This window comes from Bos grunniens, chromosome 23 (genome assembly GCF_055505025.1).
Source record: "Bos grunniens cultivar Pamir isolate PY7600 chromosome 23, Bosgru_T2T1.0, whole genome shotgun sequence".
Classification (NCBI taxonomy): domain Eukaryota; kingdom Metazoa; phylum Chordata; class Mammalia; order Artiodactyla; family Bovidae; genus Bos; species Bos grunniens.
Genome location: NC_141187.1, coordinates 8196998 through 8212016, shown reverse-complemented (window position 1 = coordinate 8212016; position 15019 = coordinate 8196998). Strand labels below are relative to the sequence as shown.

General features: G+C 41.1%; 1 long non-coding RNA gene across 1 annotated transcript in view; it reads left to right on the top strand.

Annotated features, from left to right (window-relative positions):
• The first annotated feature begins 1968 nt into the window (after window positions 1–1968).
• The window catches only part of LOC147346547 (uncharacterized), a 34703-nt gene continuing 21652 nt past the window's right edge, over window positions 1969–15019 (top strand). The window contains exon 1 of the long non-coding RNA XR_015152945.1: window positions 1969–2103. This is a non-coding gene — a long non-coding RNA (uncharacterized LOC147346547). The remainder of the gene's footprint in view (window positions 2104–15019) is intronic.

Sequence of the window (15019 nt, the reverse complement as noted above, 5' to 3'; positions counted from 1 at the left end):
GCTGATGGGTAGGACCTAGGACTGATGCTCAGGATCAGACCCAGACAGAGAGAGCTGACTGGCAGTTGCCAAGGGGGAGAGGGCATGGGGCAGGGAAGGACTGGGAGTTTGGGATGAGCAGATACAAAAATACATCCTATTTTAAATAGGATGGATAAACAACAAGGTCCTACGGTATAACACAGGGAACTGTATTCAATATCTTGCCATAAACCATAATGGAAAAGAATGTATAGTATAACTGAGTCACTTTGCTGTACAGTAGAAATTAACACAACTTGTAAACCAACTATACTTCAATAAAGTTAAAAAAAACACAGATTTTGGGTTACTGAGCAAAGGTGTGTGTGTGTGTGTGTGTGTGTTGTGCATTTGTATGTATCTGTGTGTTCTTAACCTCACTAGTAGGTGGTTCAGAAGCTTACTCAATACTGAACACAGTAGCAGTATTTCAAGTTGCTTTAGAGAGAAAATTATGAAAAAATAATCTCTAGGAGCCAGACAACTTTCTGGAAATCCCTCATGATAACATCAAGGTCCACCCGGCAAGTTGGTTATTTGTGGCAGAAGTGAGGTGACAAAGAGGCTGGAAGGATCAACAGACACCGTCTTTCTTGGAGCGGTGTTAATAGTCATCCTGCAGCAGGCAATGCTAAGATCACCGAAGAACATCCTGAGTGATGGGTATCCTTTCAGGATAAAAGAGGGGCTCGGGAAGCCCTTGTGTTGTTACTCTGCCTTTGGTGGCAACTATTGAACTGGACTGTCCTTACCTGCCTGGTCTTTGGACAGGGAACTCCTTAGTGAAGTGGCCATACTGAATTCATCTGTGGACCCCTAATGTCTACGGCAAATGTCCTGTTGAATTAATGAATACATCCATCTATCCTCTACTTTTTATCAAAGCTCTGAGATACGATGAAGAAAACTAGAGTCTCTACTTGGGTTTTGGATCCTTCTGTATTCTACACTCACACGATCCTACACATCAGTGTTAACTATGCCTGCCACAATTACTCCTATTGCTAAGTTGGCCTTCAGTCTTCACATGTACAAGTGTAACTGACTTTGGTAATTTTCTCTCATCACAGTCCCTGGTTCCTCCCTTTTCATTGTAAGCATATCCAGGTGGCCTTTGTGTAACAGTATGAACTGTGGTGTTGGAGAAGACTCTTGAGAGGCCCTTGGACTGAAAGGAGATCCGAAACCAGTCAATTCTAAAGGAAATCAATCCTGAGTATTCATTGGAAGGACTGATGCTGAAGCTCAAACTCCAGTACTTTGGCCACCTGATGTGAAGCTAACTCATTAGAAAAGACCCTGATGCTGGGAAACATTGAAGGCAGGAGGAGAAGGGGATGACAGAGGATGAGATGGTTGGATGGCATCACTGACTCAATGGGCATGAGTGTGAGCAAGCTCCGGGAGATGGTGAAGGACAGGGAAGCCTGGTGTGCTGCAGTGCATGAGGTTGCAAAGAGTTGGACATGACTGAGTGACTGAACAACAACATGAGGTTTTATTTGTATGATCCCCTCTATTTTCTGCACAAATGTTTGTTTCTCAGGTTTTCTGTTTCTTCTGCACATTTTTCTAATGACTGAGGTCATGAAAGCAGACCTTGAGAGCTGATTTCATATCTAGGGCTCTGGTTAGACACAGCCTCAGGGAATTGTGGCGGGTTTATAGTCTCTTCTTATTTAAAAAAAAAAAATCCCTTCCTTGACCTCACTTCAGTGTCCAGTTGCCATGTCATTTTCCACAAGTGTTTTGACCCAATGTCTAGTGAAGAAATTGACGTTTCCACCCTCGTCTCCTCTCTGCCCACGACTTATCAGAACACACTGCTTTCTCTAAAGCCTGGTGTTTTTCTTCTGTCCTTGATCCAGTGAGCTGTTTTCATAGCCCTCCTTCATGCTTACTTAATCGGTTTAACACTGGTAAAATGACAAACAAAACCAAACCCCCAAACCCAAAGTGTTCCCTCTTTTGAGATGGTCTCCCCGTTCTGACATCCGTAACCCCGAGTCCCTGGGCACTTTGTGAACCTACCTGGCGATTTTTCAAGGGCGTTCTCGCGCTTAGCATCCTTCCGCTTTCCAGGTGAGCCCACCACCCTCCTCCCTCTGCAGGGCCACGTGTGTGTGGTCCGCTCTCAGCTCCGTGTTTTTATCTCACTCAAGACACCCTTAACTCCACAGTCCCTTGGTTTTCTAAATCTGTTTTTAAAAATTTGTATTTCTGTATGTATTTTTGGCTATGCCGAGTCTTCGTTGCTGAGCGGACTTTTCCCTAGTCGTGGCGAGCGGGGCTAGTCTCTGGTTGTATTCCGCGGCTTCTCACTGCAGTGGATTCTCTCGGAGCACAGGCTCTAGGTCATTTGGCTTCAGTAGTGGCGCTGGGCTCAGGAGCTGCAGCTCTGGGCTCGAGAGCACAGGCTCAATAGCTTCGGCGCTTAAGCTTCATCATTCTGCAACATGTGGGATCTTCCCAGACCTGCGGGTGGATTCTTTACTACTGAGCCACCAGCGAAGCCTATTCTAAACCTATTCTAAAACCTCCTTCTCTTCAAGGAGAAACTTGTCTCCTTAATCTTTCCCTACTCTGATGGCTCCCTCAGGGTTTGTGTGAACCCTGTTTTCTTTGTATTAACATAATACTAATTTATCAACACATGTATATTTTTGGATAAATATTCATTAGCTTTTGTTTTTTCATGAATGCATATTGCTCCCTAAGACCCTTTTTTCTATTTGTGTTTTTTTCCCCAAAATGCATCGTACCATCTCCCAAACAGTGGACACTCGCAAAATGTTGGTTAAAGTGGATAATAATTAAAAGTGTAATATTTACTCCTGTCAGCTGAGTAAATATTTAACTTAATATGAGTCCGAGCCTGTTTGTCTGGACACTGCCACTTCCTGCTTGTGGGAAACTTGTCTGTTGCTGACTTCTTGCTTCTCTGGTCTTCTTTTCCTACCACGCTCAGATGTAGAGCATGGTGGGTATGAAGTTGACCAAGACATTGTTCCTAAGGATTTTGTTACCCAGGTCATATGCCAATGTATCATAAAAACCAAGCACTCACTCACCAGGCTGGATACTTATGAGAGAGATGATGAGGTTATCTGGGAGAGATGAAACCCCCAGAAGTGTCTAACGCCAGATGGCTGGAGTTGAAGTTCAGGTTTTGCTGTATTCTAGCTGTGTGGTTTAGGCCAAGTGACTTCATTTCTCTGTGCCTCCGTTTCTTCTGCTATAAAATGGGGGTGATGATAATTGTACCGATCCTCCAGCGTTGTTACGAGGATTCAGTGACAGTGTATGCACTGCACGAAGCACTCTATAAGTGCTAGCTGCTACTGCCACAGCTGTTGTTTAAGTTTGCCTTGAATCTTTATATGTGTATGTGGATTCAGATGTTACACGTAGATTCACGAAAATGAGTTGTTAGGTTCATTCATCCTTAAGAAATAGATTCTGGAAGGCCAGGATAGCACCCACCAAGGTTTACTGCAAAGGCAATGCCAACTCCAGAAAGGGTGGAGAAGAGTGAAAACTCCTTCCTATTCTAGCAGCTCTGCACTCTTGAACACTGTTGATGTGAAGACCAAGAAAGGCAGAAGGACCAGTCCAAATTAAAGGGACTCCTAAATGTGATTCATGATCTGTGCTTGTTCCCGGAGTGCTCTAAAGGACATTACTGGGGAAACTGGAAGAATTGGAATACAAGCTGAATGATTGGTAATGATTGTTGTATCAGTGTCAGATGTCTAAGTTTGATAAATGTAATGTGATTATGTAAAAGAATGTTCTTATTTTTGTAGTGTGTGTGCACACATGTGTGTGTGTGTGTAAGTGTGTGGACATGTGGGGAGAGAGAAAAAGAGAGTGAGATGAGGGGATAGAGACTGGGAAAGTGAATGTGGCAAAACACTAGCGTTTGATGAATCTGAGTTATATAGGCTTTTGGTCTAATTTTTGCAACTTTTCCATAAATTTGAAATTAATCCAAAATAAAAAGTGAAAAAATTTGTCCTATGATTTGGAGACCCAGTTTTCCAATTTGAAAAATGGATTAATTTTACTTTATGGTCTTTGGGAATGACGGTAATATTTTCTGAGTTGCAAACTGGGGAATCTCTTAAGTTTTAAATGTTTTAAAAATCTTGTGGGGACTTCCCTGGTAGCCCAGTGGCTGGGGCTCCATGCTTCCAACACAGGAGGTTTTGGTTGCCTCTCACCCCTCTTTTTCATGCTCTTGACTTGAAAACAGGCTGGTTATCCTGTAATATGTTGCTTGATTATTGATTTGACTGATTGCTTCCTGGTGGTGATCTTTGAAATTGTCCTTAATTCCTTGTATTTCCTGAAAGTTAGAAGTTAGAACTAAAGCCTTAACTAGATTCTGTTTAGCTTTTTTTTTTTTTAGTTTATTTTTAACTGGAAGATAATTGTTTTCCAATATTGCGTTGGCCTTTTTTTTTTTAAAATTGGAAGATAATTGCTTTCCAATATTGCATTGGTTCCTGCTATACAATAATGCGCATCAGCCCTGAGTACTGGTATGGCCCCGTCCCTCCTGAACCTCCCCCTCATCCCACTCCTCCAGGCTGTCACAGAGCACACAGCTGAGCTCCCTGCGCCCATACAGCAACTTCCCATGGCTCTCTATTTCACACGGGCAGGAATACTTGACAAGTGGTGCGTGTACTTCATCATCATAAGATACCTGATCTTTGGCCTTCACACTTAGAGCAACACTAAGACTGATCACTGGCTTTAGGTGATGGCAGCTTGATGGCTTTGTAAAGTTCCCCGTCAACTGTCTTCTAATCCTTTTATCATCACTGTTTATTATTGCATGAAGCAGTTGCTTCATGAGAGTCAAAAATCTATTTTTCTAATTAGATCATTTCCATTTTTATGGTTGGAATTATTAATTTTTTAAAAGATTTTTTTAATCGCTGGTTGGGGAACTAACATCCCACATGCTGTGCAGTGCAACCGAAAAAGAAAAATAAAAGCAAGCAAATAAAAAGTTTTAAAAAATTCAATTTAAAAATAAATAAAAATCCTGTAAAGATGACATTAAGGCACATTAACAGATACACTCAGTCCAAGATGACTGAGCAACTAACACACACATCATGGTTGAAACTTCCAATTCATCCAAAGTGCTCAACATAAAAACTAAATGTTCTTAAAAATGTATAAATTCTTAGTATAAAAATACTCCAAAGTAAAAAGGCAAAGTCATGGGTTTTTTTTAGTTCTGAAATATTCATATTCATAGAATAAAAATCTGTAAGCACATTTTATCATCTTTGATGTATAGTTTCTTTTTCTGTGTCATATTCAGCTGTTAAGTTCTCGTCAAGATAAGCTTTTACGATACAAAGTTAATTTTAAAATCAAATTACCAATAGCAGGGAATGTTAAAAACACGACAAATGGGCTACCAGTTTAAAATGCAACGTGTTCTCATGCAACACATAAAATTATTATACAGCCAGCATCTCACCCGGACACTGAAAAATGATGAATCCACAGAACCGTGACACTGGAAAGGAAGCGGAAGCAGCAGTCGGAATCTGAGAGGAAACACCATTAAGTGAAAATCTTATGGAGCCTGACTGACAGTCCCTGGCAGGAGCAGTCACAGCTTTGCCCCCTGACATGGAAAATCTTGCTGGTGGTTGAGAGAGCCTTCTGCCTACTTCCTGCTTCAGGAACCTATGATCTTTATCAGCCAGAGCACAAGGCAGCCATTCTACTGCTGTGAAGGTTAAAAAATAAAAGGGACAACAGTGTAATTTACAAAAGGAAGAAAGAAGAAGGAAGAAGAATAAAAATTAAAATTGTCATTTTATTAACATTAATGTCATTCAAAGCAAAAATAATTTGCCAGAAAAGCAAGGGTCTTCTCATATTGATAAATGATACAATCCACAATGAAGATGTAAAGTTTGTGAACCTTTATAAAATAAGACAGACAGGCTTAAAATAGAAAAGGAAAAAAAAATTATGGAAAATCAAGGAGAAACTGGCAGAAATATGAATTGTGGTAAGAGGCATTGACATGTCTTTCTCAAGATTTGGAGACTGAAGAATAAAATAAGATTCAATCAGTAGGTTGATATTAAACGATGTATCTTACAAGTAAGGGTTACCCTATGCCTTTGACTGTAGACAGACTGGCTTCACAGCCTCCAGTTCAGCTGCCAGATCCTGGACCAAAGTCCTCCCTCCACCCCTGCTCCCCACTGGGCTCCGCATCTGGGCAGTGTTTGTTGCCTGAACAGCAGGGCACCTGTGCCTCGTGCCCTCAGGCCCCCAGCCACCCCACCCTCCTTCCCTGCTGAACCCTGATGCTTGGCAGCTCTAGCGAACTGCTCCTGTTCTTTGCTGAAAGGGCTGTGATGAAATTTCGCTTCCTTTTGCTTGTTTAAAATTAAAATTAGCTATTTTCTTAGGAAAATGGTTATATACTAGGTCACAAACAGAATTTTACTACATAATAAAAATGAGAAAATGCAGAAGCCACATTGATAGGGTCATAGCTAACATATACTATAAGTTCAAACAAAACTCTTCAATCCATGACTTATGTAACAATTTCCAAAATGAAGTCTTAGAACATTTGTGTTTTGGAAACTTCAGTTTATAATCTGCAGAAGGATATTCATTACAACCATGTTTGTAACAACCAAATGTTGGCAAAACCCAAATGTTTGTCAATAGGGAACCTGGGACATCTGTCAATGGAGAATTATGCAGCTGTAACTGACGAGTGTGTATAAGTTTGTTACTATCTCATCTCCATATATTCTGCAGGATGCATTATTATCTGAAAAAAGCAAGGTGGAGAAAATATATGTAATATGCTACCATTCACTCAAAAAAATGTGCCAAGAATATGAATATCTCTTTGCTTATATTTAAGTCACAGCAAGAAAATAAGAGCATAATAAAAAAAGTGAAAAAATATAAAAAATTGGTTACCTGCCCTGGGAACAGGGTGGAGGAAACATGAATAAAAATCTTACTTTTTGATTATACCTTGTTTTGTAGATTGGACTTTGCAACCATGTGAAGATTTTTCGTGATTATGAAATCAAATTAAATTTAGAAATAATTCCTAAAAACAGCAAAATAAAGATTACTGTGTTAAGTTAGTGACTTTACTATACAGAGAGGATTATTTCAAGTGACTTTAAAAAAGCCCAGTAATTTAATATATAAACCTAGTGGGATATGGAGAAGGCGATGGCACCCCACTCCAGTACTCTTGCCTGGAAAATCCCATGGATGGAGGAGCCTTGTAGGCTGCCGTCCATGGGGTTGCTAAGAGTCGGACACGACTGAGTGACTTCACTTTCACTTTTCACTTTCATGCATTGGAGAAGGAAATGGCAACCCACTCCAGTGTTCTTGCCTGGAGAATCCCAGGGACAGTGGAGCCTGGTGGGCTGCCGTCTATGGGATCGCCAGAGTTGGACACAACTGAAGCGACTTAGCAGCAGCAGCAGCAGCAGTGGGATATATTCTGAGGATAAACAGAACTGCAAACAGCTTTAAGCCGCTTTCAATTATCATGCTGTTTGTAATAATGTTAGCATTGCTGTTTTGAAACTATGGTATATAGTACAAGATATGGCAAATAAGTAATTATGTTTATATTAATAAAAATCAAGGGGTTAGCATGAGAAAAATATATGAAATCAAAGAATAGCTAACCAAATAAACCTAAACTTGAACTGAAAACATCAGTATGATCTCAGAATGTATTGCTCTTAAAAAACAAAAAGAAAAACAAAGAGAAAAACAAACAAACAAAAAAAACCCTTATTCCTACCTCTGGCCGCCAAAAAAGCCTAGAAATAATGACTGTCTTAGTAGTGATGTGAACCGATAGAACTTGGACTGTGTTTCCTGTTACTATTTTCCACTAAAAGGAGCCTGAATTCTTGAAGAAATAGCTAATTTCAAGACTGGGGCAGGAAAAATTCAAGAAGGTCCTGGGACATATTGTCATATGATAAAAGCAAAAATTTTTCAATGACCATCAAAATAATGACAAAAAGAACTCAGAAGTCAATCTGAATGGATTTTCACTGGCCAAAAATGGGAGCATTTGGGCTATGGATTGAAACTCAGGCCTTCCTAGGTGGTGCTAGTGGTAAAGAACTCGCCTGCGGATGCAGAAGATGTTAAGTTACATGGGTTCGATCCCTGAGTCCAGAAGATCCCCCAGAGACGGGTACAGCAACCCACTCCAGTGTTCTGTCCTAGAGAATCCCTTGGACAGAGGAGCCTGGCTGACCACAGACCATGGGGTCACAAAGAGTCGGACATGACTGAAACGACTTGGCTTGCAGGTATGTTTAAATCTATGAGTTCGTAAAAAATAAAGAACTCCTGATCACCTATAGTGGATTCCGAGAATTGGCAAATAAAAGGAAAGAATCAAAGGTTTATCTTATGTTTCTTATACCTTGGGGTAATCAAATAGTCGACAAGAAAAAGTTTCTGTATTGTAGAAGCATTTCTGCTAATAAGTGAATAAAGAGTGGAGAAGGCAATGGCACCCCACTCCAGTACTCTTGCCTGGAAAATCCCATGGACGGAGGAGCCTGGTAGGCTGCAGCCATGAGGTCGCTAAGAGTCGGACCCGACTGAGCAACTTCACTTTGACTTTTCACTTTCATGCATTGGAGAAGGCAATGGCAACCCACTCCAGTATTCTTGCCTGGAGAATCCCAGGGACAGGGGAGCCTGGTGGGCTGCCGTCTATGGGGTCGCACAGAGTCGGACACGACTGAAGCGACTTAGCAGCAGAGTGAGGGAATATTTGCATGCTCTAATGAAATAATGAACATGGACAAAAATTCCTAACACTACACAAAGAAAGACAACTGGGCATTACGTATCTGCTAACGAAAAGTCCTGTCATTATCACCAGTGATGTCTTCTAGCTAAAATATCCAGTCTGTTATTCAGTCTGTGTCCAACTACCCATTGGAGAATGAGAACAGAGAGTGCAGGTGACAGCCAACAGATGAAAAGACACCACGTGGATGCAGTCAGGAATACCCAGAGTGCTGGAAATTCTCCAGAACAAATCACCCTGGTATCCTCACCATGTAAATGGCAAGAAGGGGAGAGTGGGTAGCAATCACTGTCCATGCTCACCCCGGTCTTCTGTATCCTTCACTGTGCTCAGCCTGACTTCCAATGGTCACTGGCTCCTCTTTGTGCCAAAGGAGTTTTCCCCCTGAACCGTGGGAGGCTGCTCTGTCCAATTTTGAAAGGTCAGGAGTGCCAGGAAATCAATGCCCGCAGAAGCAGCCCTCAATCAATGATTAAATCAAGTGGGTGAATAAGTATCCAGCTTTTTCAACTCTCAGGGAGATAGTCCTGAGGGGCGTATGTGTGTGTGTTAATCCCTTTTCCAAGAATTCCCCTGAAAGGATTAGGCTTCTATTCTGCACTGGTAAATGGTTAAATGGCCTTGTTGGTTTACATTTAATACTCGTTGTTGGTTGTGTTCTCCCCCTGACTCCCCTCTCTCTTTCCCTTGTGGTGTTCCCTGAACTTAAACTCCATGGATCTGAATCCTGTCTTACGGTCTCTTTTTGGAGGAACTCAAACTATAGCAGAGGAAGAACTTTAGCTTAAAAGTGACTTACGAGGCAGGGAAATTTGCACACCGACTGGATATTTGAGAACTATATAGAAAAATTTTTTTTTTTGGTGTTTTATTTAGGTGGCATAGTGCTATTATGCTTGTATTTAAAATCAAAAGTAAATAATAAAATTATACAGATAAAATGTTATGATATCGGCAATTTGATTTCAAATAATATGGAGTTGTGGCTGGGAATACAGTATAAGACTGACAATGAGCTGACAATTTTTAAAACTGGGTGATGGGTGTGTGAGGATTCATACTTTTTTGTGTACTTTTGTATATGCTGGAAATTTTCCCTAATTAATTACCAAAAAAAGCGCTCCCAGGGTGTTGTTTATAACTACTTGGTGCTTGATACTACGTTGCACAGAGTAAGCCAAGAGGCACTCAAAACATTGTTGTTGAATTAACATGTTGTGTCTTATGTTGGGGATACCAAGGCAAATACCGTTGATGTTAATACTTTTAACTGACATACCAGAAAGCTTATGTAGAACAGGGGGGAAAAAAGTCATTGAATCAATTTGAATGATGTCAGCTTTTAAAAATTTCTTGTTTGTCCTATCACTAATTAAAATTTTTCTTTGGCTTATGATTATTCATCATCTGTGGCTTGAAGTTATTCTTCAGTTGTGAATGTTTTTATTGTAATGCTTAAGTGCTGGAATTTTTGGGGCATTTTGATGGCTCAATGGGACAGGATATGGGACAGAACACTTCAAGCAGGACTCAGAAAATCTGAGCTTGTGAGTGCTGAATCTTCAGGGCTATGTGTTTGAAATTTACAAGGTGACCGTTTTGTAGGAATCAAAACCTGATATAACTAACACTTTATCGAGAAAATCTTTAAAAGTATTTTACGTTAAGTGGAAGGGTAGGGTATATCTGAAGTCTGAAGCTTGTAAACAGAAACTTACAAGCAATTCCTACAGAAATTCTTTATCTTAAAATAGTATAGATAGAGATGTATGTATAAGTCCCTAAAAAATCCTGTCACATCCCAGGAGTTCACACAGGCTGAGATTTGCTTTTTGTAGGATTTTCTAGTGATATGACAATCCTTGTTTTCAAGCTATTAATTTGACATATCAGTATTCAGTTTGATATAATATTAATATAAATATCATAATAAGATGTGACTTTGATTGTAGGAAGACTCACTAGAAGATTATGAGAAGTGCAAAGGAATATTTTTGGAATGTCCTTCAAATGTCCTTAAACTGGAAAAAGTGAAAATTTAAATATTATATATATAAAAAGTCTAGCTATTTTTTCACTTCCTCTTAACAAAGTTGCTACCAAAGTAACTAAATAGCTTCATATAGTAGACAATTTTTTCTTGGATTTATTCCTAGTTCTATTTCATGTATTTTGTTTTCCACCAATATGTAATTTATGTTATCAAGCTCTATTTTATAAAACCGTCTAAGTGGCTTATTATTCTTTATAGAAAATGGTGTGGGAGTAACTAATTAGCCTACTAGTTAAATTTTAAAACTGTAACCCAGTAGATAAAGATTGCACAACATTGTTCTCATAGATTGTTATCCTCACAGTAACATTCATGGAATTTCTTTTCCTTTTAACAATTTTTTGCAGTAATATTTATTTACTTTGACTGCACTGTGTGGCATGTGGGATCTTAGATCCCCGACCAGGGATTGAATCTGTGCCCCCTGCATCGGGAGTGCAGAGTCTTAACCACTGGACCAGAAAATAAATTCTGGTACCCAGAATTTATTTTCTAAGGTATTTCAGAAAATGATATTCTCATTCACATCATGAGCTAGATTCACTCAAATTTACTACTTGGGTTTAGCTGTTTAGCCTGTATAATTAAATCCTAACAAGTTTGCTACTTCTTGGAATCCATCAATAAATGATGGATTTAATATTTCTGTTAACAAACAGTCAAAGAGATTTACTATAAGCTCTAAATAAGTAATTTAATTTCTTTAAGCTGTCAAGAAACTGTTTGGTTCCCCCAAAGGACTCTGAATCGGCTAAACATATTATTAAGAAAAACGACTGTCAACTTCCTTTCAACTCAGTAACATAAAAAAACATCTAAGACAATAGTTCATCCTAACGTCATTAAATTGTAATTCTCAGTAACTCCCAACTTTCTCTCACCATAAATTTTATCTGCAAAATTTCAATTTTGATCCTGATACAGAATGGTGCAGACTTCTACTGTTGCCCTTCCTTTGACCTTAGTGCTCCGCGGCTTCCTGAACCTTCTCTAAAGTTCTCATCTGAATCCATGGTAGAGCTTCCCTGGTGGCTCAGTGGTAGAGAATCAGCCTGCCAATGCAGGAGACATGGGTTCGATCCCAGGTCCTGGAAGATCCCCTGGAGAAGGATATGGCAACCTATTCCAGTATTCTTGCCTGGGAAATCCCATGGACAGAGGAGCCTGGCGGGCTACAGCCCACGGGGTCACAAAAGAGTGAGATGTGACTGAGCAACTGAACAACAACCCCAAGTGTCTGAAAGCACATTCTCCCCATGCTGTGGCATGTGAGGGCACAGAAGTGCCCCTGAGCAAATGTCCTCCATCCTCTGCCCACTTCCTGTGCCTTGTAAACTTGTCCTTAAGTTCCATGCACTCCTGGACCCACTAACAGAAATTTGGAGGATGTAAGTCTTCTGTTACTTTGAAGGGAGAGGTGGGAGAGACCGAGCCTCTGGTAGTGGAGACTTGTCTGAGCTCTACAGGCCTGTCGACAACCCAGGAGAGCAGACATATCTATTTTTTTACATCCGGAAACTGAGGCCTAGAGAAGGCACTTGGGCTCCTTAGCTGTGAGCTGTCAGTGAGCCGTCAGCCTAAGTCAGATCCTTTTATCTACAGCATGACTTCCTGAGTCACGCAAGCGGTGACTCAGAAGAAAGCAGACCCTTGGGGGATGGGCCACCACCCACTGTGAGCTGACCTGGCCTTGAGCACAAGGGAAATCAGGCTGTTCTGGGCACCTGGGGGTGGAAGTCAACCAGTTACCCCGCTAAAGCGGGACACTGAAGGAAACAGGAAATAAAAATGTTCAAGCTTCAAATTCCCGCCTGTCGGCCAGCTCAAGCTGGAGCTTGTTTTACAGTAGAAATTAGGCAGCCAGACCGGTCTGTAGGGCACTGGTGTTTTTGTTGAAAATGTATGTTTGACTCTGGTGAAACAGAGCCTTTTACCAAATCGAGGGTCTCTTGTGTGTTCTGCAGAAGTGTGCATGCTTGGTTGTTTTATTTTTTCCTCTTCATGCTGTTCAATGTCTCTTTTTTCTTTTCCTCTATCCAGAAATACCAGTTAAAGAGGGCAAGAAAATGCTCTCTTTTATCAGAGTTACACATCAGGTGGGAAGAAGGCTGTGTTAGGTGAGAGGGTAAGATCTGGTTATAGTAAAACCAGGCAGCTCATCAGTGATTCCAGACACCGAGACACCCGTTCTCTCATCCTCCACTCCCATGGAGTACTGTGCTCAGATGGTCACAAGAGGGAAGCTGGGTGATGGGCCTGCAAAGATTTTCACTGATTTTTCTCTGTTTACCCTTTTCTATGTGCTATTTCTAGATCTTCAGTATGATCTAGGCAAGAATTATTTGTTTGCAACAAGTGAAAACAAACTGAATCTTGCCTAGGTAACATAGGGGAGGTGGGTGGATAAGGGAAGGATTTGAGGAAATATCCTGAACTTCACTTGCAGGAAGTGTGCATGGACCTCTGGGGAACTCTCCCTGTTTCCTGACTGAGGTGACAACTGCTCTCTGCTATTTCCTTGGACCCTTGCCATAAAGTTGCCCTCATGACTACAGTGCTGTAATAGCCACATAACCACTCAAGTTCCCTTTTTAAGAACGTGTCTTTTGGGGATGTCCCTAGTGGTCTGGTGATGAAGACTCCATGCTTCCACTGCAGAAGATGCAGTTTCAACCCTCGTTGAGTAACTAAGATCCCACAGGCCTCCAGATGCAGCTCCTCTCCAACCCCTGCTGCCAAAAAAAAGTGTTTTTTAAGCCAAGGTTTTGCAAGTTGCTTCAGGAAGATTCTGTAAAATGCTTGCAATAAAAGTCTTATTAATTCACATTCATCTTAAAAAGTGTAATGAATCTACATCTTGTAACTTGTTTCCTGTAAGTGCAGACGGAGGCTGCGTATAAGTCCAGATGATCAAGCAGATAGTGATGGGCTGCCAGAATTTCTAAGAGGTTGGGGGTCGTTGTTGGGGGTGGTCAAAGAATCTGTTCCCCCAAAAGGCATGTGGCTTCTGGCCAGCACAGCTCAGAATTCCTTCCCTTCTCTTCCCTCCTCTATTCCTGGTGCCTTCTTAAAATGTCTCAGAGTAACCAGGTGGAGTGAAGGATAAGCTGTGGCACCCTTTGAACACACACAGTTGCTTCTGCGATACACGGCTGCTTGCAAGCATTGGGTGTGCTGTTCTGGCCTTTGTCCTTTGAAAGTTTTAAAGTCACTTCTTCATCTCGTATCAAATACTGGGCCAGGGGTCAGAGTCCAGAACATTAGACTCAGATGGTAAACTGGTGGGTTGTAAACAGGGACAAGAATGGCACTAAATTGAAATAGATCTAGAATGAGTTACTAATTTGGATCCACTTAAAAAGAGCAAAACATAAAGAGATGTTCTATTTATGAACAGAATGAAAAGAACTGGTGAATGAAGAGAACTTGCTTGTTGTCTGGTGACTAGTTGGTCATCTCTCCTGCGGTGACTCTGGCCCTGCTGTACTGGTCACACTGTTGGTGTAACTTCCAGAAGATGGGACACCATGAGTCAGGCACCTCCAGAGGGCTTGGTCAGGGTAACACCATAGGTACTAGAACGTCAATGTGATTGGCACCGAAAGGCCAAGAGATGCCTGTGGTCCGATTAGATCGAGAACATTTAAGGTCACAGAGATGTGGAAACAGTTTTCTTTTTCCCTAGGAAAGGATGATGCAATAGATGACAACAAGCATCTGGGTAAATCCCTCCATCCAGTCTTGGACGGCATTCACGCCACCTGGCAGGTGGGTGGGAGAATTTTCTTTGGTCCCAAGTGTTCTTCCAGGGCCCACATCCAGCCAGAGCCTTTCAGTTCTAAGCCAAGACTGGGGCCAACATTCCCAGTCCATTTGAGAATGACCCAGAGAGTGAGATGGGGAGAGGAAGAGACCACTTTTAATCTAGCCTAGAGGAGTCTCTAAAGCCTTGATCTGATTGAGGAGGGTGTGGTCTCATTGAGCAGTGTGTGGTACAGTGTTATTTTTAACTTGAAATTAATTGATTTGTTTTAACTTGAAATTAATTGAATCGGCTGACTGATGGGTGTTGG